This window comes from Saccopteryx bilineata, chromosome 2 (assembly GCF_036850765.1).
Source record: "Saccopteryx bilineata isolate mSacBil1 chromosome 2, mSacBil1_pri_phased_curated, whole genome shotgun sequence".
In the NCBI taxonomy this organism is placed as follows: domain Eukaryota; kingdom Metazoa; phylum Chordata; class Mammalia; order Chiroptera; family Emballonuridae; genus Saccopteryx; species Saccopteryx bilineata.
Genome location: NC_089491.1, coordinates 128,326,076 through 128,353,030, shown reverse-complemented (window position 1 = coordinate 128,353,030; position 26,955 = coordinate 128,326,076). Strand labels below are relative to the sequence as shown.

Sequence of the window (26,955 nt, the reverse complement as noted above, 5' to 3'; positions counted from 1 at the left end):
CATCAAAATCAAGTTACTTCTTAAACTTCTAGACCCCTTATTTGTAAATGAAGGCATTACTGCCATCTAAACTTTGGAAGCATTTGGGAACAAATTAATTTATGTAATAGAGCATAAGATCTTTTCTTAATTGGAAAAGTGCAATATAGACAAATTCTTTTCCTTCTATGCCTTTACATCCTTGAAACATAGGGTTTCTCTAATAGTGTCATAAATAGAATTAACCAGTGCCTATTACACTGACTTATTTTACATATTATAATGCAAGTTAGTCTATAAGTACCTATGTTACCTTCTCCACTTGTAACCAGGAATAAATACGCAATATTTCTGATTTACTGATCTTAATTTGACTAGCCATTAAATAGAGCAAAATAAAAATATATGAACAAAGTAAACTTATAAAAGAATTTCTATAAAGTGTTAAATTCAGTTTATTGCTTTTATAACCATGAATCAATATCATTAGTTTCGTGATCACAGGTATATATTCTGTAACAAATTAACAGTATATAATCAAACTTGTGTTTTCATCTCTGGCCAAGTTATCATTACAGTTACACTCTGGTAATACACCTCAAGGGTTAACAACTGAGCAAAAAGAAAAAGCATAAGTGGAACTACACCTTACTCCTCTTTCTCCTCACTCCCACCATGCTGAGGCTTGAGGTTCTGATTCTCGCTTAAGGCCAAGAGGACAACTTGACTTTGGACACCTCTTACAAAGAACAATAACCATAGTTTATCAATTGATTTCTAGCTTCAGCTCCTGTAACGACCAAAGAAAGATTACTTCATTCTATTTTTGTTTATTCCCCCTCCTTCCCTTTTTTGTAAAAACCCCTGCTCTCTCTAAAAGTGTAAAATGGCTTTTTGAGTAGTCACCCCATCTTCTCAGGTGGTCAGCACTTGAATAAATCTCTTTCCTTCTCATCAGCACATGTGTTGAGTAATTGGTCTACATGGTGACAGGCAGCTAGACCTGGGGGTCGTTTTTCTGGTTCTGTAAATGAACTGAAAAATCTTTTTCTATGTTCACAGCCAAAAAGAAACTAGAATTCACAATAAAAAGAAATGGGTTTTAATAAATCTTTTTTACTAACATTTGAATATAGAACGAATGAACTTTTTAATCAGAAAAAATCAGAAATAAATTTACTGATGTTATTGACCTAGGTCTTTTGGAAGATATATATCCAATTAGGAACAAAAAATTGAAAAAGTAAAATATTTTATTCTATGAAGAATTTAGTGGTATATAATTCATTTCCTAAATATAGATCTTATTCCAAACTAAAGGATTTTATTCCCAATTATATTTTGCTAGTGAATATCTAAAAAAAATTAAATATTGTGTTTGAATCTTCCATTTGCTTAAATTTAAGAGAAAGCAACATATACTAGATAAAGTAATTCCAGTTATGTTATATATAATTCTATTTAACTCACACGATTGTGGCCAGTTTTGTTTTCATTTATGATTGCCTTTCACTTAGATTCAAATATTTTTGCTAAAATTATTCACAAATGTAATATCCCAAAATAGTACTTTTATTAAATGATAACTTTTATTTTATGTGTTTGATTGAACAATACTTTGTCAAACATATTATATGATAATATAATTGTTATTAGTTATATTAGCTTCAAAAATTTAGCTAACATAAATGTAAAGTTTTTATGTCTGGCAAAATCCCCAAAAGACTTAGACAGAAAATAAATCTTTTATGATATGGGTGTTTTTGGTGTAATTAATGTTTATAATAAATTCAATGACTCCTCTGACCCCCAACAAAGTTGTTTTATATTTTTAAATTAAATCTTTCTTATGTCTGAGAATAGTATAGCTTATTTTTTCTACTTTTCCCCCTTTCTTACCCTCACAAATTAATCTGTAATAGTTTTGGACCCCATGCCATTTTGTCATGTATTTATAGTTCATCCTTTTATAAAAGAAAATTAGAAAACCGCTGAGTATTGTAGATATTAATGGTTGTTAGAAGAGTATAATAAAAAGCTGTCTTTACAGAACATTGCTAAGCTTTTATGTCATTATTCATGAGTGACTAATGCATTCAAAGGAAGAGAGTGCTGATCTCCAAGGCTAGCACGATGGACAGGGGAGAGAAAAAGAATGGCTAAGAGAAAACCATTTGTCATATGTAAAGCTCTAATATCAGGCTTGCCTAGAATGAGAAATTTTAGTTAAATTTAGAGGAAAAAAATGTTTTAAATATGTGAAGTTATCATTCATGGCATCTCAAATCACCAAGGACAAATCTTCTGGACAAGTTTAGATAACTGAATATTTTTAAAGCACAATTAACAATCCAAAACTCTATAAAGCAATAAATAGGATCTTAATTAATGCCATGAAACTACACTTTTATTATTTCTGTCCTCTTATCAGATCACATATATATTTCTCTAATTGTGGACAGCAAAAGCAATCATCAATAGGGCCTCTTCATTTGTTGTGCTCTTTGGCTATAAGCAATGGGAACAAGTTCTGGGTTAAGAAAACATTCTCATGAATTTATTATAAAGATATGGAGTAGTGCCCAGAATCACAGGAAACACTGAAAATCAAGGAGAATAGGATAGAAAGAAGTTTCTGGAATCATGATAAGAGGAACTAATGAACAGTCTCATCAGGGTAACACCATTATTAAGAATCAGCTCTCAACTTTTTTGGGGGGGGGATCTTAAATATTTTTCAGTTCAAAATTCAAGTTCTATAGAGAAATACCCACGTGACTCTCAGAGGAGACTGTGTATGAGTTTATGTGTCAGGTTGCCTGTGAAGGCTGACAGGTGTAATTACCCAAGGAAATATTGAGATAACATTATCTAAAAAGGGGGGAAGGAGATGAGTGCTGGTTAGATAAAAATGAAGTTATGAACTGTACTTGGACTCTGAACATGTTTCAGATCTATTTTTGTGTGCATGCAATAATTATGAAAGTGCAGTAATATTTACATAGTCCTCTCACTACACACCTCACAGTGAGACTGATTAGAATTTGGCTCTTTTTAAATGTTTGTACTGTCTTTGATCTAGCAGCACCTTAATATCATGTAGAAATCTATTGATTTACCAGGATAGAGTATGTGCTTTTCAGATTGAGATGATGTGTCAATACTTTAATCCCAAACACATTATTGCTACACTAATAAAATTGTGGAATCTGGACACAAATTATCAATTGAATGCTGGATGAATCTTTGTTGTTACTTTCTTGATTTAGGGATAAAGTCTAACTATGGAAAGATTATATAAAAAAAGACATTTTGTTTTTTGAGACTAAAATTGTCATCCTGGCTTCTAGACTAAGTCAAGAATTTATATTATTATTAAAAAATCGATTTTGGCTTGACTTTAAAAATAAATTTGTAACATAAATAAGGAATTTGATTCTGCAAACAGTACTGTTTAAAGTGGCAAAAAGTAGAGTCCATAAAATAATCATTTTGTAAGCCTATTGCAATATCAATGAATGTATTAAATATATCCCTGTATTTATAAAGTATTAAATCTTTTTCATGTCCAAGGAAAGATTCCTTCTGATACTTGTTACCATTTCTGAGCTGGAGTATAAAAATCAAGCTCATTTGTATTGAGTAAGGAAATGTTTTGAAGAGAAATTGATCTTTTAGATGTTTCCTAAGGAATTAGGCTATAGTTTAGACTTTGCCTGAAATCACACACTTATTTTAGTTCCCTTTCTACACCCGCATCAGTTTCTCCAGGAGCACTTTTTAAATAAATCACAAGAGCATAAATCATTATCTCAAGGTCTGCTTCTGAAGAAATGACCTAAGAGACTATTCTCTCCTATTTTCCTTCCTATATTCTGGTTCCTCTTCATTGCTCTTTATTGCCAACTTTTCCTTCTTCATATAAATGCTTGAGTTCCTCAGCACTCAATCTAAGACACTTTTCTCATCGTACTCTATACCCCCTCCCTAGGCAATTTCATCCATTTCCTTGGCTAATGCTATAATCAATTTTTTCTCACTCACCTAAACTTTCTTCCAGGCTTCCAACAATATATTTAACATTCTCCTCAATATTTCCATCCAGATTTCTCACAGGCAACTCAAACTCAAAACCATCTAGAATGAAGCCTTAATCTTTCTCAGTTTTCACTCCATATATCAGGTGACTACATTGTGGAAGACAATCAACAACAGAATCATTAGCATAACAATCTGTTATAAAACAATAAGGTAGAGAAGGCTCCCAAGGAGCATTTAATCTTGGGGAAGCAGGGTGGAAACTTTTATTTGGTTACTTTTAGGTATAGACAAACATTTCACATGAATTAGCAAGCTTTGAAAAATCTAGTTTGTATCAAGAGGAGTAGAAATGAATAGATAGATGCTAATGTTATAGGCAAGAGAATACGGGCTGGAAGAGGTGAAAGAGTACATACACGCACAGACTACAATGGGAAATTCTCAGTCCTTCACAGTCACTCCAAACTCCTCCTCCTGGGTCCTATGACTACTCTCCATCTTGCTTGCTTTGCCCTAGAACAATTCAATAAATTTATCTGAATTACTCTAATAACTTTTGAAATAATCTTTATATACTCTGAGCCTCCTGTGATCTATTTTGGAATGTTTTGTTAAATATTTAGTGATTACAAGATGCTATAAAAGGCTATAAAGGTATAAGGCTAAAATAATGAAATACCCATTTATCCACCAGCTAGTTTAAGAAATCCCTTTTGTACTTTTCCTGGTCCTATTTGATTTTGTCTTCACTCAGATATGACAATTGTTCTCAATTTTAGTTTTAACATTTATTTCCTTATTGTCTTTAAAACTTCATCATTTATGTGTTTCTCTAAAATATATTATTTTTCCCCTGTTTAAAATGTTTGACTAGCCCTGGCCGGTTGGCTCAGTGGTAGGGCATCGGCCTGGCGTGCAGAAGTTCTGGGTTCGATTCTCGGCCAGGGCACACAGGAGAAGCGCCCATCTGCTTCTCCACTCCTCCCCCTCTCCTTCCTCTCTGTTTCTCTCTTCCCCTCCTGCAGTCGAGGCTCCATTGGAGCAAAGATGGCCCGGGCGCTGGGGATGGCTCCTTGGCCTCTGCCCCAGGCGCTAGAGTGGCTCTGGTCACAACAGAGCGATGCCCCGGAGGGGCAGAGCATCGCCCCCTGGTGGGCAGAGTGTAGCCCCCTGGTGGGCGTGCTGGGTGGATCCCGGTCCCTCGCATGTGGGAGTCTGTCTGTCTCTCCTCGTTTCTAGCTTCAGAAAAAATAAAATAAAAATAAAATAAAATGTTTGACTATAAGATAACACTAAATATTCTTCTTTCTTCATTCCAAATTAGATTTCTGATATTCATGTATGTTATGTAAAACTGTTGTTTTTTAAAATGTTCACTGCTATCTAAAATTTCATTGTACACAAATATAGTATAATTTATTTTTTCATTTTAATGTTGGCATATTTTTGGTATTGTCTCTTTATAACAATTAATTAATTACTTGATTAATTAATATCCCTAAATTCATAGTTCAGGTAAACTATTTTCTTATGATGTACACATGCAAGGTTTTCTATAAACATTTTTAAGAACATAGTCTTCAGCCTTACTGGGTAGAGAGTGTCAAATAATTTCTCAAAGCATTTGTAGCAAATTTGTGTTCACACAGTAGTGTATGAGCAATTCAGCTGCTCTACATTTCTTCATGATTTCATAGTGTGGTTTAATCCATTATTTGTCCAGAAACTACTATGACCTTTTACAAATGCAAATTTGATTAGGTCACCAAACACTGCCTAAAATCCTTTAATGGTTTCTCACTGATCCTAGAATAAATTCTAAAATTTTAGCATTGTCAAAGGATTCCTTCTGCTCTGACCTCTCCATTGGTTAATATATTATAACATTTTTCTTGTGCCATCTCCTCACTGGCCTATGGTTTCTCATTTCTGCCCAAGGTTTTTATACATGATAAACATTTTCCCGGAACTCTTTTATTTCCTACCTTTTATCCTGATTGCCACTTTAATCATATGTTAAATGCCATTATCCCAAAATTTATTAGGTCCCTTTATTAACAGCCATATTGTACATTGTGTTTTCTAAATGCAGCACTTATCACAAAAAAATAATTAAGAAATGTTGTATTTTTTATGAACTCAGTAATAATCTCTATGTCCAAATGAGGTCAATTATAGTCTATGGTTTTGTTATTCACAAATTTATTTTGAATAACTGGCAGGTACTTGACTAATAGTCAATGCTCATTATATATGTTGAATGGAAATAACCCCTCCACACACACACACACATTACACTTTATATTCTTTTCATTTCAGAACTGAAAAATTATTATTTAGTAAATATTTATGTCCCCCATACAGTCCCAATTTCCCCAAAATCTGAGTGAGGGGTATATTTTCTGTGCTATGTGATGTTGATGTTAGCCTTCACCAATGAAATGTGGAGGCAAGTTGAAAACAGAAATTTGGATATGTTTGTCTTTTTAGGCATGACACCTTGTTTTTTACCAGCACCATGAGAAGAAAATACTCTGGCTTGCTGGTCCCTTAACAGGAAGGGAGTCATCTGAGGCCAAACTGGGACCAGTGTAGATCAGGTAAATATAAATATCATCTATTCAGATATTGAGATGAAAGTGCTTCTTTTCATAAATCACTGAGATTTGGTGGTTAATTGTAGGTGGCAAAAGTTAATAGACACATTAAAGTTTAAAAAGAAAATCAGTTCTTAAAAAAATACAACAGATTTGTTTTTTTAAAATTATCAATAAAATAAATCAATAAAAAGTTTAAATATAAGTAGCAACTCAAAAATCATGTTTTACAAAATATCTTAGTTGAGAATAAAATATAAATTTAAACACTGAAAAATTTGAGTGGAGAAGTACTTTATATTAAAGTTTGATTATAATATATCCTTTCTTGTGTCGGCATGAAACAATCAGGTCCGTGGCCATTATAAGCTATAAGTGACAATTTTCTTAACATTTTAAGGGCTATCTTTAAACTGAACATTTTCCATTAGCTGCACAGAAAGGGTTTTATAGTCTCTTTTTTTGTAATGACCCCTACTTCTCAAAGCTGAAATATAAAACACTCCTAAGCAATTACTAGCTATACCTAATGTTCAGGTTTAGCTTTTTAGTCCTAGAAGAATAAAAGTTATTTAAGTTTCAGAGGTAGTGAATATAGCATCAGCAAAAGCTTATAATATCATTTAAATCATTCAGATAGCACAATTCAAATGCAAGATATATTTGATAAATCTTTTATAGGTTGAAGTAGCTTTCATAATCTCTAAACTCATAGGCCAAGGAGAGAAAAACTAAAAAAGTAGTCTTTCTTCTTCACCTTGATATAAGGCTGATGCCAGAATTTGCCTCCTTTATTAGGAGACTCAGCATCACTTCTCACAAAGTAATGGTTTTATGCTAAATCTCAAACAACATCCCATGTGGAAGCAGGGATTTTAAGGAAACCTACCTCATCAACCCCTCCTTGGCTATAGTCAGTCTCACTAGTGACAAACATCTGACTGAAGTTAGGCTAATTCTCTCTCTGAAAAATAAAATGAGAATTGGAATCCAGGGTTAAATGATTAGATTTATTGTATCTTCTCAAGGTCAAGTGATGTAAACATCGAGCACTTTCTGGTAGCCATGTGGATGCTGCAGACAGAAAGAGATGCCATGCATGGAAAAGAAAATCAAGCTGTTACAGCAGACCTGCAGAGATTGAAGATGGAGTTTCCTGTCTGGGTTCCAAACACCTTTTTAGTTCCTTTCTAAAGTAACGAAACACAGATACTGGTTTACCAATTTGCCTGTAAGACTTTCCTGTAAGCAAATGAGATTATTTCATATCAAAACCTCCAATCTATAATCACAACTGGACATGAGGTAATGCCTGTGATGCCTCTGTGTGTGTGTGTGTGTGTTTTCTGTTCTCTCTTTTCTCCTAGCTAAAGTTTCCTGTAGAAATCTAACCTTTTCTTTTCTTTTTCAGGGGGATGTATATAGATATTGTATATATATTGATGGTCACAACTATGTTAGATAGAAGGAGAAAGGCATTGTGGTGCATTCTATAATTTTGTAGAGGGGAGAGTTCATTTAGACTGAGGTTGTTTTTTTCCCTCTGTTTTATAACCAAAGAATATTGCTGTGGACCAAATTGTGCCCTCCCACAACCAAATCTTTATATTAAAGCCCTACTCTTCAATATGAGCATATTTGGAGATAGGGCCTATAAGAAGGTAAGTAAGGAGATAGGAACTATCAGGAAGTACAGGGCAGGGTAATAATTTGATAGTATTGATATTCTTATAAGAAGAGACACCATGCAGAGGAAAAGCCATGTGAGAACACAAGAAAGAAGGTGACCCTCTACAACCCAGAAAGAAAGCTTTCTCAACAGAAACCAAATTTCCATCCCTTTGATCATGTCTTTCCAACTTCCAGAATAGTGAGAAAATCCATTTTTGTTGTTTAAGCCATTTATTCTATAGTATGTTGTTATGGCAGCCTAAGCAGACTAATACAGATACATAACAAATCCTGGGCATGAAGAGGGCCTATCTCTACCTGGGAGTCCCAAAATTTATATTGAAGCCGAATAACAGAGCAACTTCTAAGTTTCTATTGTTAATGGGACATCTCCTCTGGGATATATAAATATATCATCCATTAAAAAACACTCTGCTGCATGCTTAAGGATGACATTTTTTTAAACAAAATCAATTTACGTTTGCCTGACCTGGTGGCTCAGTGGATAAAGCATTGACCTGGAATGCTAAGGTCTCCGAGGCCTGAGGTTTACCCAGTCAAGGCACAAACAGGAGAGTTGATGCTTTCTGTTTCTATCTCTCACACTTTTCTCTCTCTCCACTCTCTCTAAAAAATCAATAAATTAAATCAATTTACATTTAATATATGACTACTCAGAATTATGTTGACTTTCCAACCTGCAGAATATTGCTATACAGAAAAGGAAGGAAACTCATAAACAACAAACTATAACAATATAATAAGTACTCTAATTGAAGTATAACTTTTTATCAGATAAATGAAAAAAAACCAAATTAATTAGAAATAAAGGAATATTTTCTATTTAGAGGTATTTTTCTTTTGGGAAAAACTTAATGTCTCTCACCTGAATAATAAAACTTGAGGGCATTTCAATTCTCTGCAATTATAATATTTTATTTTATTTTAATGTATCAAGATTATATTGCTAGGGGGAAGAATCAAAGAACAAATCAAAATAATCCAATAAAAAACCAGATAGCTAATAACGTGGCGAGAAGAAAATAGAAGTAAAAAAAAAAAAAAGAAGAAGAAGAATGTGTCTTTATCAGAAATATAAATTACTAAGTATATTAGTATATGAGATTGTAGGTACTGTTGAGCCCAGCACATGAAGGCAGCAGGAACTAAGATAAAGAAGGTGGATCAACCAAAAAGACAATAGACTAAGGCTCTCATTGTGATAGTGATTTATGTGACTAGCTCCCATAATTTTCTTTTTCCAGGATGGGAACCATGTTGACTTCTTTCTTGTGATCCCAGCCTCTAGGACATAATAGATAAATTTCAGTGACAAGAATAACAGATATAATCAAGTCCAAATATGGGGTTTGTTGAAGAAGGAGCCACTAAGAGGCACTAGGCATCCAGGTGCGACCATATGGACAAATATAAATAGAAAAAATCTACATGTATTATATTTAGACTTTTTACATAATACTGGATGCCCTTGTCCATGTTATGCCTTAGATTTTATATTTTTCATTTTAACTTAATATATAGTCACAGTAGGTCATGGTAATAAATGCTCTTCTACTTTGGCAAGTGAAATATTTCTATTACCAGGAAAGCTATATGCAAGGAAAATGCTGATAGCTTTCTCTAATTGAAACTACACTGCTGGTTATACCCTCAAGTGCAGGTCTTATATCTACTTATTTTATGATGTTAAGAATCATGGTAGTACTATTATTAAAATGGAGACAAAATATTCCTCAGGCTACAAAAAATCAGTGTGTGTGACCAAGGGAATTATGCATTACATTTCATCACTGAGTTGTCACTCTTGTGATATACTGTAGAGCACTAAAAGCTATTGTTTCTGTGAATTATAACCCCAAATACCTTCACTCTAAGGATTCATTTTTATCAGGGATCTCAGTCTTACACATCACTACTGTAATGTGGAACATATTTTCAGTGACATAGCTTAATGATATGCTATGGGCAGAAATAGAGTATTGTTATAGGAAGCTTTTAAAAGAGATTTTATGTTTTAATTCCTATGTTTAAAGTTATTTGTTTCTGTAACAAGAATGTTAAAAATACTCATAAATTATATTGCAAAATTATTCCTTAGGGATTTTAAATGATTTTCAATGTTGAAAGATTCTTTTATGAAAAAAAGAAACTTTCAATATGTGCTCTTTATTTTGCATTGTTTCAGCTTGTGCCAAATGGTTGTTTTGAGGAAAGAAAAGGAAATAAATAAAGGAAGATAAATACTAAAGAATTAGTTTTGATGCACTACAGTAAATAATAAGTAATTTCAGAGACAAAAAGCCGGTTGAAAGCAAAATCTTGCTAAATTTTCTCTAAAGCCATACAACATTCAAATAGTGCGTAAATATACTGCTCACAATTTAAAAATATCCCCTAATTTTTGTGAGCATTATATTTTAAACATAATGAGAAATAAATCTCAATAACATACATGGCGATTCACCTCTAGCTTCTGAGTTAAAAGCTGACCAGCTAGACATTAAGGAATCATTAGAAGCAACATGAGAGATACAACATTCAACACAGACTTGCTTTTTCCAGCTTAACAGCCTAGTTACTTAAAAAAAAATGGTAGAAGACCATCATCCTGCTGCCCTGGCGATCAGTGTTTAATTTGTTGATAGCCTGGACAGTTGTAGCCAAAGTATAATTGGAATGGGCCCTGGTGCAAAGAAAAATAAATCGAATTGTGCACAACACTAAATAACATAATTACCAACAATTGGACATTAATTACAAGGTAGCAGATTCTCAAACACTTCTGAATTTGGCCAAAGCTAGACCTAATTATATTTTAATGTTGTGAAAACATCCCTATTTCTAAAATTATCAGCTGTTCCAAAGGTGCTTCTAATAGAATTAGTGATTCATAATGGAATATATCACGTGAGGATATAGAATATATTTATATCTTGGGATAATCTAATAATCACAGATAAATTAGTGAGGTAGAATTTATATTAATTTAGTTGTAATATATCTATTTTACATATTTTATTTGATCATTTTTTTAAAACACTGATATGCAAAGATATGAACATTATTTTAGGAGTATAAATATAAAAATAAAGTTTTACTAATGATTACATTAAGAAGGAAGGGATCAGAAAGAGATGTTCAGGGCAAAAATATAGCTTCACTAAGTACCTTCCACCATAACAAAGGAGCCCTGTCAAATATTACACCGCAGAGGAGCTTGGTCATAACACACTTCCAGCCATGGTCTTGATAACATTTATGTGAAAAATATTTTTAGCACATTAAGTATTTTATTATAATTATTAATAAAAAATATATGGCAACCCTTTGGGACATGTGTAATGTGTATTTTTTTTAAATTAGAATAAGAGATAAAGCAAAAATTTCAACAACTTAGCAATGTCTGAATAAACATTTCCTTACTCTGTTTCCTATGATATGAAGACCTGAGGTTGTGTTCTATGAGTTCTCCTACCAGCCAGACCTTATATAATTCATCTATTCTTTTAGATCTGTATTCTAACTACTGTAACTGATAGGTTATTCTATACAGAAGACCATAGGTAAAATGAGCATCTATGTTTTCTTGGAGAACTTACCTATTCTGTCCTATTTTTTCACTTCAATGCATATTAACTTGTTCAATTAGCTTAGAAAACATAATTGAACAAATTACATTTTCTAAGAAAAGAAAATATATATTATATTATTATATATAATTATATATATATTTATATTGGTCTTCCTGTTTCCTATACCACACATTCACTGTTCTGAATTCATAATTAGAAGTTATCTATCTATTTGTGTAGTTATTTATTAAAGCTATTTTTTGAAATATCATATTATTTTATAATTTATGCTTTGTGTTCTTTTATTCCATTTAAATTTCTCAAAGAACTTGCAAGTTATTTAACCCAATGACCCCTAATGAAACTTCATCTGAGACAGTAAGGCACTGGAAATATCTATTTCCTTTTTCTGTGAAAACTTCTCTTTCTGTGAATTCCACACACTATTTTATTAATTTTATTAACTGGTTAAAAATTTGGTAGTTTCTCAATGATTATCAGCATAATTTAAATGTTATTACCATTGAGATTCAGAGCCTTTAATTTTGACAACATCTACTTTACTTAATACTTCTTTTGTACATACTGATCATATTTTTCTAGATTATAACATGGACTTTTATATCCATTTGCTTTATCCTTGTTATTTCCACACTTGGAAATCTCTTATTTATCCTGCATTTGATCTACATTTAAAAAATGTAAAGTCTTCCCTACTACACATCTCTCAATTGACAAACTAAATCATTGGCTCATCTAAAAACCTTGTCTAGCAAATTTGTGTGTATATGTGTTTGTGTAATTTTTACTTATTGATCTTTAATTTTTATTGAACTTATTAGGTGACATTGGTTAACAAAATTATACTGGTTTTAGGTGCACAATTCTACAACACATGATATGTACTCGGGATTGTGTGTTCACCACTCCAAATCAAGTCTCTTCCCATCACCACTTATCCCCCTTACCCTCTTCCACATTCTCCCCTCCCCCCCTGGCAATCACTACATTGTTGTCTATACCCATGGATCTTTTCTTTGAATCCATCTCTACATTGATTTTTAGTTCATTTTGTTCATTACACTCCACATATGTGTAAAATCATATGGTATCTGTCTTTTCCTGAGTGGCTTATTTCATATGGCACAATGCTCTCTAGGTCCATGCATGCTGTCACAAAGGATAATGTTTCACTCTTTTTTATAGCTGAATAGTATTTCATTGTGTAAATGTACCACAACTTTTATTCAACTTTAAATGTATATGTGCCTTGGACCACAGAAAAGTGGGTCTGAATATAGAAGTTCCTGAGATTGTATGAAGGGAGGGTAAAAAAAAGAAATGAGATCACAAAAAAAGTTAAAGAAAAATATTATATAATACAATTATTATTTAAGATAATTTTTCCTTTCAGTAGTGGATACCTGGACCAAGTGTAAGCCTATTTGAATGGGACATCAAAGATGTTTACAGAAGAAAATTTGTCTCTCTACCTTCAAAGTTAGAGAAATTACTAAACCATGGTGAATCACTAAAGAAGGGCTAAAGATGCAGGTCATTTTGGCTGAAAATTTTTATGCATAAGGTCTTAAAACCACTAGTACAAAGAACTTACAATTACACTGAAATTAGTGACTTATGTGGGTTGTACAATATAGGGAGGGTACCCCTATTTGGATGGCATAGAAGCCTGCACAGAATTATAAAATGGTTTCTCTAAGACAACATTTAAGAGACAAAACTATCATTAAATCTCAAAGTTTTTTATGTCAGAGATTTATTTCCAAACAAATTATTTATTGGGTTCCAGTAAGAGGAAATCAAAATAGTAATATTTGAAAAAAATAAAAACAGAAGGAAAATAACAATGTCATCAAAATCTGTTTTAAAGCATTTCATGTGGCACTACCAATTTTGAAGAGAAAAATAAAGTCAATGACTACCTAAAGGGTGGATTTCTTAAAGACTTCTTTATTTATTTATTTATTTATTTTATTATTTTATTTTTTTCATTTTTCCAAAGCTTGAAACGGGGAGGCAGTCAGACAGACTCCCCCATGCGCCCGACCGGGATCCACCCGGCACGCCCACCAGGGGGCGATGTTCTGCCCCTCTGGGGCGTCGCTCTGTTGCATCCAGAGCCACTCTAGCACCTGAGGCAGAAGCCACAGAGCCATCCCCAGTGCCCGGGCCATCTTTGCTCCAATGGAGCCTTGGCTGCGGGAGGGGAAGAGAGAGACAGAGAGGAAGGAGAGGGGGAGGAGTGGAGAAGCAGATGAGTGCTTCTCCTATGTGCCCTTGCCGGGAATCGAACCCAGGACTCCTGCACGCCAGGCCGACGCTCTACCGCTGAGCCAACTGGCCAGGGCTTAAAGACTTCTTGAAAACACTTCTTTTCATATTTAAAAAATGATGCTCTTACCAAAATCTCTTGAAATAAATTATATATGCAAGTCAGTGTTTCTGTAACTGTTTAAAATCAGCAGGACAGCCCACTTACATTCCCAGAGAGAAGGGCATGGAGCTAATTGACCCTGCCAGAGACTAAGTATGCCCACTGTGTTTCAATTTGGGGTGCAATTATGTGTCTGTGCAAGTTTTCACATTCCTATTATTGCACTTCAGAAATCTGCATATTACTAAGATCTCTGCAATTGAAGAGGAAAAGGAGAGAATATTCGCTAAACAATGCAATTAGAGCAGTATAGGCAATTAACTTTGCTATTTAGTATAACGTTGAGAGCACTAAAGACGGAAGTAATAAATATTCACAGACACTTCATTATTATACAGAATCACAGAATAGCCACACATTTTTAATACACAATGCAGGCAGCCATATTATTAAACTTAATGGCATCTGAGAAATGATGAAACGCTCACAGCCTTGAGCTTGTAATGAGATAAGCTTGTAGCTTGATCAGCATGCATACAGATCATCTCATCTGAATAAAATTAATGTTTGATTTTTATATCTCTCCTCAAGCACTGCTGAGTCCCCCTTTTCATTTTATGAACAATTATAGAAAGGAAAATAAAAGTTTAACCGTGATATGACATATCAGTGGGAGGGTCTGCAATATATATATATATATATAAAATTTTAAGTTCTCATCTCTAGTGCCAAATGTAAGATTTTATATGCATTGAAAAAATAAAAATTAGACTTGTGATGCTAAACTATGAGAAATCTTTTAAAGCTTTTACATGAATTAAAATGTTTTTTAAGTGTGTTTAACATTCCAAAATGATAATAGCATTAATAGTTAATGTTAAAATGAATGATAACTAGAATGTAATTGCATTTTCTTTTGAAAATTTGTTTTTTCTCAAATCTTTATTTTAAAATCATAATTCTAAAAGAGATAAATGTGTCATAGATGTGTCCTTTTTGAGATCAAAATAGCAAAACTATACACTTCATTTTTATTTATTTGATTGAATTTACATTCAATATTTAAACTCCAAAGTCAATCATTTCCTTATATGCTTTTTAAGTGAGTTAGTTGTCAAAGGTTTAGAACTTAAAATAGATTGTAACCATCTCAAAGTAGGACAGTATCTTCTTCCCTGAACATTTTGTACAATGTCTAGTCACATTTAGCATTCTAATCATTTAAAGAGTATGAAGAACAAAATTTCAATTTTTACTTCAAACTTGTACTTGGAAAGAAAACTACAAAGGAACCATTTAAATCAGAGACTCCTTATGGCAGGGGTCCCCAAACTACGGCCTGCAGGCCGCATGCAGCCCCCTGAGGCCATTTATCCGGCCCCCACCGCACTTCCAGAAGGGGCACCTCTTTCATTGGTGGTCAGTGAGAGGAGCATAGTTGCCATTGAAATACTGGTCAGTTTGTTGATTTAAATTTACTGGTTCTTTATTTTAAATATTGTATTTGTTCCCGTTTTGTTTTTTTACTTTAAAATAAGATATGTGCAATGTGCACAGGGATTTGTTCATATTTTTTTATAGTCTGGCCCTCCAACAGTCTGAGGGACAGTGAACTGGCCCCCTGTGTAAAAAGTTTGGGGACCCCTGCCTTATGGGATGATATCCCCATAACTCTTAAACACAGTTTCAAATTGTATTACATTTCCTCAATACATGAATTGTAGTTATTTAGAATATCAGTATCAAATTATATCTCCAAAAATCAAATTATGAATAACTACCATGGTTCTCAGTAAAATAGAGATTTAAACCTACCATAAAGATAATATTTAGCAAAACTATTTATATAATAAACTAAGTTAAAATTCAAGTTTGCTTTCTTGAATCACTCCATACTAATAGCTATTCATTTCACTGTATTTATATAGATATCTCCTAAGTGACATAATTAAGGTTAAAATTTAAAAAAAACCCACATATACAATAATGCCTGGCAAATAGTATATGCTCCATTAGTGATAGTTATTACTCAAGAAGTATCCTTACATGTCAACTCCTTCTAGTCCTCTTGTAAGTCTACCAAGATTCAATTGTGTTAGTTCTCATAGGTCTTTTTGCAAGCTTTTTTTAAAAAAAATCATAATATTTTGAAAGACTCTTCAATCAGATTCCAAGTGCTTCTGACTTTCTCTTTAAAATAAAACAAAAACAAAACCCCAGAAAATATTGCAATGCATTATGGGAATGGCTTATATAGGAAATTGTCAGGGGTCCCTCAGATAACCTTCAGGTTCAGTAATTCTCTAGAAGGGCACATGGGGCTCATCTAAGCTGTTATAATCATAGTTATGGTTTGTCACTGATAAAAGATACAATTTAAAATTAACAAAGGGAAAAGGTATATCAGACAAATTCTGGGAAAAATAAGATGGTACCTCCAGATGTCCCTTTCAGTGCAGTCACATGGGAGCATGCTGATCCTCTCATCAACAAAGTGTGACAACACATGCAAAGTACTACCAATCATGGAGAGTCACCAGAGCATTTGCACCCCGAGTTTTGTAACACAGGCATGTAGTGCCTACAGAACTAATCCCTACTACTCAGACTTCAGCCTCCCTCAGAGCAGTAAGAAGCATTCGCCATAAATCATATTGCTAGCTTAATCTCATTTGGTCAAACTGGTAAAATATGAACCCAGACATTGGACATACAAGACTAGGTGTTCACTTTAAATACAGAGTTGCCCAAGGCGTTACGCATGTAAAAGATATTCTTAGCATGTAGAATATTTCAATGGTTCAAAGTTATCTTCCAAGAACCAGCCTCAGGTCATACAGAAGATAAACCCTTCTTTGAAATGTTTAGGGTTTGAACAACACAAACCTGCTGAATTCACTCTTTTCTGACTCGAAATATAAAGTGTAATTCAAATCTATTGACCAACATGCAGAGAAAAATAAGTATGTATCTCAGTACCATATGAAAGGACTGGTGAATGAATACATCTATGTATTTTATTGAAATAAAATCTTATTAATTACAACTTTAAAAAATAATATCCTGCTTTAAATTGCTTTTCTAATTAACTGACCAATTTTTATAATTCGCGTGCCTTATTCAATGTTAGGCATGACTGATAATTGCAGCTTGTGCCCTGGTTTACGCCTTCATGCCCTGGTTCCTTAAATGGAGCCTCACCTTATTCCTGCCACTGAGGTTTCCTATAATCTTGTTTGCCCCAGTCTCTGGCTTTAAAATTCTAGGCCTCAGGACCAGTGTCCCCAATTCTGGGACCTGAACATCAGGATTCCACCTGTCTTCTCAGGCTCATACCTACCACCATGTTTGCATCGGTCAAGTTCAGTAATCCTGCCAGTACACTGACCTGCTGCTTGGGACTCTTTGAGACTGAGTGCCTAAAATGGTACGTTAACTTCAGCCCTTTGATCTCCTGCCACACCAGATGAGGCTTTTTTTTTTTTTTTTTTTTTTTTTGCAGTTCCATGGAGTTCTCTCTGAAGCATTTTCCCTACAATGGTAAGTAAATTTATAATGTTTCCCAATCTTTATAAGGGTTCCTCTTCTCATGTGGTAGCTTTCACATGACTACTGTGTTTGGAAACTTATATATTATCCATACAAAATACATTCAATAAGTATTTAGGGATTTAGTGAGTGACCATTAAATACTAGGCACTGTTCTAGTGCCAAGAAATATATGAATATGTAATTCGAGCAGTTTAACGTTTAGGTGGATATATGTATTTTCTTTAACACATGCATATACATAGGGTCTCAGTCTTTTCCTTAATAAATAATAATAAGATTAGAATGTAGAACTGCCTTTCAAATTAGTCCCTTGTTATTTATCATCCTTCTTTCCTTTTATAGTTTCCCCTGAGTTTTCTAGGGCTTTGTTAATGTGTCCAATCCTCAGATTAGTTTTCAATCCCACTAAGGATATTATACACTGTTCCTGAAAGCACAAACTGTTATATTTTCCACTCTACACATTCTAATCTTCACCACTGATTGTAAAACTAATACTCTTTGCTCCTGCATGCCCCCAAATGTGGTGGAGAATGCCATAGGGTCACAACCTTTCTCACATTAAAAACAAAGAATACAAAAGTGGATTGCCTTTTTTTGATAGAAACAGCTATAAATCCAACAAGCACACGACCTCTAGATTTGTTCCTAGAAGGAATCTTTTCAATTCACTGTTAGTCAGACTACAGGAGAAAAATATCTACCCTCACATTAATATATCAGCACACAATCGATAAATATAACAAAATAAAACATTTTATAGATTGTCCATAAGGTAAATCATAAAAGTATAACCCTAAAAACTACAAAAGAGACAGAGTTGAATGTCCATTCCAACAATGAATCACCTGAAGACACTGTTAACACTTTATCTCACATGGTCTGTTACAGGTTACAAAGGGTGAAGATGAACTTTACACTATCGTAAAGAATAGATTCTGATTTTAAAAACAAAAACATTTTAGTTATGTAGAATAACATTATTAATTAAAGCATGTTGAAAAAATGCAAGTTATAAGGATTCATATTCATACAAAATACATTATATTAAGTGACATGTAGATTTGTTGCTGAGTGTATGTGAATATAATTTTTGTCTGGAAGAATAAATAAAAGTTCATAGCTTATTGCCCTATTAGACCTTTACCAATTTTTTGGTTCTAATTCAGAAATCTTATCCTAATGTTTCTTTATTAAATTGTATATTTCATATACATCATGTACACATATTGAAACATACGTATTTTTCATATGCTTGCTCTTTGGGCCAACTTTAACATTCTGTCATTAATAAGTTAAATATACTGCTCACAAAAATTAGGGGTTATTTCAAAATGAATATAATGATAAAGTATCCCCTAATATATGTTTATTTTTATGCACATATAAATGAAAATATTCACATTATACAAGATTATTGAGTTTATCTTTCTGAAAATAATAGTATATATCTAGAGACCACTTCCATGTAGATAACTATGAACAGTTGTGATTATATAAAGAATTAATACAAAATATACAAAATATACATGAGAATGGTTTTGTTTACAGACTACAAGGAATGTATCTATAAATTTCATTATGTCCTTAAAAACACTTGAGGAATATTTTTATGTTATTATTAGATAAATTACGAATCAGAAAACTTGACTAGTTCTCCTATAGTCTCACAACTAAAAAATGTTAGAAAGAAAATATAGCCTTGGTCATTCTGATTCAAAATTTTATTATTCTTTTTTCACAAGAGCAAGATAATTTTGCAGATAAAAACTGGCTTCATGAATGGACCTTGAGGACACTATGGCAAGCAAAATGAGTCAATCAGAAAAGCTAAGAAAGATATGGTTTCACTCATATGTGGGATATGAAACTGAAACTCACAGACATAGACCACAGTGTGGTGGTTACCAGGGGAACATGCAGGGGGATAGTAAAGGTTAAAGGGGACCAAACAGTAATAAAAGATTTTACTTTGGATGGTGGGCATAAAATGCAGTATAGATATGATGTATCATGGGATTATATACTTGAAACCTTTATAAATTTATTAAGCAGTGTCACCCCAATAAATTTAATTAAAAATTTAAAAAAGAGAGAAAATAGCTTAATTTGTTATAGAGTAAATGGGAAGTTTTGTCAGTCTCTCTGCCCTTTAATCCCATCCCCCGTAGTAGTGATGTGTGGGATTGCTGTAATTTAGGTTTTGTATAATGTAAAACTATCACTTAATCTACATCTCACCCAAAGGAGTTACATCATAATTGGGAAGGACAGATCACGTAGAAAATGCAAATACTCTCATGGTGTCAGACATTTTGGAATAGGGAAAATATAAAAAACAAGTTCACGTGTACTGTAAGATTTTTATATATAATTGTAAAAGTTTTAACTAAAATAGTATTCATGATCTAAGTAGGTGATTAAGTTTCTCTTTTTTTAACTTATGACTTTCCATTATATAATTATAATATGCATAATGATCATTGAGTACTCCTGAATTTAAAATTACAATCAATTATATCTATAAAGATTTTAAAATATGATAATTTTAAAGTATTATTACTTCAAATAAAAAATTAATTCACAAAGAGATTAAAAGCGATGCATAAAGAATATATCATGTAATGCAAATTAAATAAGTGTCATTATTGCCTTCTTATTCACTCCACTCTTTAATATTCATGTTCTTGTTATGCAAGTAGATAAAAATAGACTCAAGAATCCTAAGAAAATGACATATCCATGTATTTAACTTCAATAATTCAGTGACAAAGAATATTACCTAGAAAAATATAGGATGCTATCCTATCTTGAGATAATTGCAATATGTTTTAAGCAAAACCTATGACAACAAACTTACTTCAAAAAGCATATAAGAAAATGACTGACTATGAAAATTTATATACTGAATGTAAAAACTCTGTTGCATGAATAAAAGTAAAGTATATAGCTTCCTATTTTCTTGAAGGGCCCCAATAGTTAAAGGTGATTGAAAATGATGATGAACATATCATACTGTCAAATGAAAGTTTAAAATATACTTATTTTACTGACAATGATACATTTAACTTAGATGTTAGATCATTGACTTTACATATACATCTTGTTTTGGTAAACTCCACTTACTCAAAAGCAGAGACCATAATGACATTTGACTACATATCCAGGCAACAAGGTGAACCTCTCATACATATGCATTAATGTATTTATTTAGTGTGTATGTCTCATACATCATTGCCTTATCTTCCAAGTCTTGTCAGAACTTTAGAAATATAAAAGTCATAACAGTATAAAATTAGAATTTTGACCATTTTATCCACTAAAGATGATGAGTGTTTTTTATACTTTTATTAGAAAAATAAGACGTTAATTTTTTAATATAGCTGCTCTATACTAGGAATAAAATGTTAAAATGTAATTGTTGAAAATATTTAAACAGTAAATGGTAGTGATAAATAATAAAATAAAAAAATTATATTACTTTATCTCTGAGTACAAATATTTTAAAAGAATCAACAACATAGAAGGAGATGCTGAGGGCCTGAAATCCCTTATGTGTGCTTATGAGAACAGTGAACAGTCCTGGCTGGGCTGTTCTGTTGGTTAGAGCACGGTCCCCACAGACAAGATTGCAGGTTCCATCCCTGGTCAGGGCACATGCAAGAATCAATCCAATAAATGCATAAATGAGTATAACAACAAATCTCTCTCTCTCTCTCTCTCTCTCTCTCTCTCTCTCTCAAATTAAGAAATAAAAATTTAAAAAAGAACTGTAAACAATTACATAAATTATAAGAAATGAAAATTAGAAACTTTTAAGAAAACAATGAATACAGTGTTACCTATTCATTAAAAATATTAAATACTTAAAGTTTATCATAATCATTTACAAAAATATAACTGAGGATAAGGCCTTTAAATATGATTCTAAGTCAATGAATATTTAGGGACAACCATGTATGTAATGCTGGTGGTTGAGGCCAGGAAAGTTCACATTGAATTCGGGCAGATGGTAGAGGAACTACAAAGCCAGAAAGCATCTGGCCCTTACCGGTTTATTGGAGGCTCACAAAGACAGGAAAGTGAATAAATGAAGGAAAACCTGCCTTTCACAGTGAAGGGCAAGGGATCAGGGAAACCATATCTCACAGTAGTGGGAGAGCAATCTGGGAAAATCGACCCTGAGGGAAAGCACTGTAGCCTTACATAGACTATAAGCACGTGCACACACTAGTCAGGCAAAGTGCTTACAGCTGGTAAACCAGCGAGCAAGCCTAACACAGCTGTTTTACCCATGATATATTAGATCAGTGGTAGTCAACCTGGTCCCTATGGCCCACTAGTGGCCGTTCCAGCTTTCATGGTGGGCAGTAGCTGAGCACCCAGAGTATAAATAAAAAGATAAATTTAACTATAGTAAGTTGTTTTATAAAGATTTATTCTGCCAAACTTAGCGAAAATCCGACATAATGTACTTGGTAAGTAATTATTATTATATGCTTTAATTTTCTTTAATTCTGCTTTATAAATTTTATAAAGTAAAGCTACTTCCCTACTTTATAAATCACCATTACTGTGGAACCAGTGGGAGGTTAGAAAATTTTACTACTAACAGAGATACAAAAGTGGGCGGTAGGTATAAAAAGGTTGATATTAGATAAATGTATTAGATAAATGTTATAAATTGGGAAAGTAATTATTTATTAAAGATAAATTGAAACTGCATAAAGCCTAAATAAATTATTTGTTTAAATAGGTTTTCCACACTAAAAAAAAAAACTGTCTTATATCTCTAATAATTTGTGGTATATTCTACTCAGATTTCCAACAAATGTAAAAACTAAACTTCTTGTCTTTAAATACTGTATTCTTAATCCTCAGGTTAAAACTTTCAAAGCTGTCTTAAATGGTTTCATGTGTGATATCTACCTAGCAATTCTGTTACAGTAAGACTAAGATGGGCCTTAGGAATCTACAGTTCTTTTTAAAATTGTCTTTAATTTTTTAAAATTTTTATTGAAATTATTGGAGTGACATAGGTTAATAAATTCAGGTGCACAATTCTACAATACATCATTTGTATAGTGCACTGTATGTTCACCACTCCAAGTCAAGTCTCCCTTTATCACCAGCTATCCCTCCTTTTCCCTCCTCCACCTCCTCTCACCTACCTCCCTCCTGCAATCACCACACTGTTGCCTGTGTCTATAAAGTTCTTTTTTGTTGTTGTTGCTTTGCTTAATCACTAGAAATCTGCATTTTGGTAAGCAATTTAGGCAAATTTGATTCAGATATGGTGAGGAGCCTTCTGTGACTAAAATCTCTACAATTAGTGATTAAATACTGCTAATCTTTCTTTGCAATACTTTATATTCTCTACTCCATAGTTAAAATTTTCAGTATATAACTTTACTGCTATGTAATAATGATTTTTTATCAGAATTTCTTCATATAGCCTTTCCCTATAACATATTAAAAATTAATACAATTTTAGAGACCTAGAACCTGTCATTCTCGTCATTGAGTCTTTGCCAAGAATTTATTTATTTATTAGATTAGCTAATTTGTTTATTAGATTATTAAATACATACATGTTATCACTAGATTTCAATCCTGGAAAAGCACAATTTCAATCAGATCACCATTTGCATAAGAATGTTTAATGGCTGCCAATCAGAAAAATTAACACTTTTCAAAATTATAACTTGATAATTTAATTTTTTGATTAGATTGACTAGGACATCACACAAAACCACTAAACTTAAATTAGTACCAAGATTATATTTCATTATTTCTTAATATTTATCCTTAACTACTTAATTTCAACCCATCAATGAATATATCAATATTTTTGCAAATTCTTATTAGTCATTATTCTTTATAAAACTTGTTTCTTGCTCATATGTTACTCTAAAATATAATTGTAAAAGACATGCACACATAAAGATATGAAGGTATGAATGACTATAAGCAGCGACTTCTCAATTATATATATGAGTAGACAATTAACATGCCCCTTAGGTAAAGCACACTAGAGATCAAGGGTCCTGAGTGTGTTTAAAGCATAGTTAGAGATTAAATAAGCAAAGACAAGAAAAAAGTTTTATAGACTTGCTGAACCAGAAGAATTTGAGATGCCTTTGGGAAATATAGTAAATCAATTTGACAGAAGCATAGGGTTTATAAAGAGTAAAGTATGAAATAAGTTTTAAAGGATAGCTGTGTTTTAAGAGGTTATGCCTGCCGGGCTGAAAAATTTGAGTTTATCCTGTAGGCTATGTGTGTTAACTTGATGAGTTTGGTAAAGGTAAATGGATACCAAAGTGGTACACAATAGAAAATATCCAATGTCTTTATTTTAAATTAAGGTTTTTTTTTGAGGTTCAATAAAATAATTTATTATGAAAAGTTATTCTGATTGTAATAGTCTTCATTAGTCTATCAATGAAGAAATATTTAAAAAGGTGGTTTATAATATACTGTATAAGTCAGAAATTTTAAATGGAGAATTACCACTCTCTAAATGGTATATTACCATTTGTAATTTTAGAAACAAGGTAAAAAAGGGAGGGTAAGGCACAGATAATATACAGCTTAAATAGAAGCATTAATGTAACTTTATATAATATTAGTTGGATATTGGGTTAATGTCTTAATGTGTAATTTTTATTTCACATTACAGAAATACTAATCAAATTACTCAGTAGTCAGGTCAATGCCAAACAGTGTTAGAAAATTTCTCTCAAGAGTTAGTTAAGAGCAGTGTTTCTCAGATTTTTGATATATATAAAAATTAACACTAGGTATGTTTAAAATGCAGATTTTCAAGCCAAAACCCAGATTTTAACTTAGTAGTTCTGGAGTAGAGTCTAGGAATTTGCAAATTATTGAACAGCTCAGTGACTCCGTTAAGAGACAGAGAGAAATAAAGAGAGAGAGAGAGAGAGAGAGAGAGAGAGAGAGAGAAAATGAAAGAGAAAAAAAGAGAGAGAGAAAAAAAAGAGACAAAGAGATTACTCTGGGATTGAGCATGCCTTTACTTCTTACTTGAACCAGATAAATGGATGATGGGTAAAACAAGAGTGGATATTATTAGGAGACTCAAAGTAGAGGCAAGAACCAGCAAGCCAAGGTGTTTTGCCTTAACTCAAAAGGTTCAGATTAGAAAAGCCTTCCAGGATCAAACTAAAACCTCTGAAGATTAAAATCTTGAAACCCTCCAAGGCTTCAGAATAGGGAAGTAATAATATGAGTGATGTTTAAAGGAATATTGACTGATAGGACAAATTGTTAAGCTTTAAAGACAAGTAGAAGGTTAAGAATGAAGTGATGAAAATGAGCCTTAAGGGAAGAGGTACTGACAGTAGAAAATAAAATGTCAGAAAACATATTGGTAAAAATCTTAAACTTGCTTTCAAATAAGAAGTCAATATTAAATATATTCAAAAGTCTTCACTACAAACAATAATAACAGCAAAAGCAATAAAAAGAATAACATAATCTTCAACTATTTTCTCAGACATTTACTTGCATGATCTTTCAACTCCAAAAGAGCTCAACAGCAGTTTGTATTGCTTCCTTTTACTTTCATAAAGAAAAAAAGTCTTTTAAGGATTCAAGTGTTTGGTACCTAGAACTTTATTCAATTCTGTCTAAAGTTATCTTTGGTTTTTGTGAGATCAGTTGGCAATGGGGGAAGGTCACATGAGGAACCAGACCCAGGAATTTTGGCTGGAACTGCCCACACCCATGCTCGCCAAAAGAAACTTCCCAGGAAACTTTGAAAAAGAGCAACTGTCTGTCAGCCAATGGGATTTTGCCACATCACATAAACTCGACCACCTTAATAACACTATAAATTACCCCCACACGAATCCCCCGTGTGACTTCTCTGGCCCCCATCTGGTGGACGAGAGAACTTCATCCGGGAAGCACTCTACTAAATAAAGCTTTTGTTGTTCCACACATTCGTGGCTATGCCCTTCTTTCTTCCTTGGTGGGAAAAATACCTTACATTTGGTGCTGAAACCTGGGAGGAGTCTGAAGCCTGCTGAGGCTGCTCCTCTCTCCTTCCCTTCCAAGAAAAAACCAGGACCTTTGACCTCCAACCCACTTCAGCACATGGTACAGTAAGTCCCCTGCCTCCAGCCTCCTCTCAGTTCTTTCTGCTGAGACTCTCTGTCTGTAATCGCAGCTGTGTCAGGGACCTCTTATCTGTTCTGAGTGCATGTGTGCCCGTGGAGATGTCCTGGACACATCCACTCTACCTAACCGTCCGGTGGCCAGAGCTTGCATTGTGGGACGCCAATTCTCATCTCTAATCACTCCGAGGACTGAGGGCAGCCATGGGAAGCACAGGAATCTAAACCTGACTCAAAAACACTCCTGGAGTGCCTTATCCGAAATCTCTCCCTCCCCAAAGAAGAAGAAACTGTTCTTCTCCACTGTGGCCAAGCCACAGAACCCACTGGATAACCAGACCAGGTGGCCTCCTGCAGGGACTTTTGATTTTAACATCCTCACCAATTTAACTATCGCCAAAAAAACTGGCAAATGGTTGGAGATCCCTTACATTCAAGGCTTCTAGTATTTGCGCTCCTGTCCTAATCTCTGTACTGCCTGTTCCACAGTAAAGGCTCTTTTTGACCAGAGAAACCTCAGCTATACCCTCCACTCCTGATCTTTACTCCTTCGCTGAACCCCAGCTCTCTTCCCCTCCTGCACAGCTCCCTCCATCCTATCGGGCTCCTCCCCTCCCTTCACTGAATACTGTTTCTCATTCACCTGCAAATACCAGCCCCTCTTTCCCCTCCCCTGCCAGCCCTCCTCTGCCAGCCATTGGCCATCACACAGGTTTTCAGGGCTCCTGACCCCATGGCCCAACCCCAATCTTCTTGCAGGAAAGCCTGGCCTTGTCCTGCCTCTGGCTCCAGTGTTTCTGGCTGGATCTGTGTGCCGGGCTTCCAAGGAGCCCTCCTCCTCTTATTCTCAACCCCAAACCCCTATGCAAGACCTGTGCTAGTAGGAAAAGGCCAAGGCTATTTTACCAGGCTCACATGCAGCAGAAGGTAATGCTCCAAACCCAGGCTTTTATGGCAGTCCTGAGGCCAGCAGAGCAACTGGGGCA

At 33.6% G+C, this 26,955-nt stretch overlaps 1 protein-coding gene and 1 pseudogene across 2 annotated transcripts in view; both read right to left on the bottom strand.

The window, feature by feature from the left end:
* Window positions 1–26,955, bottom strand: part of MGAT4C (MGAT4 family member C) — a 537,929-nt gene that overhangs the window by 170,747 nt on the left and 340,227 nt on the right. The window lies entirely within an intron of this gene.
* LOC136322307 (hyaluronan mediated motility receptor-like) overlaps window positions 4,462–26,955 on the bottom strand; it is a 45,166-nt pseudogene continuing 22,672 nt past the window's right edge.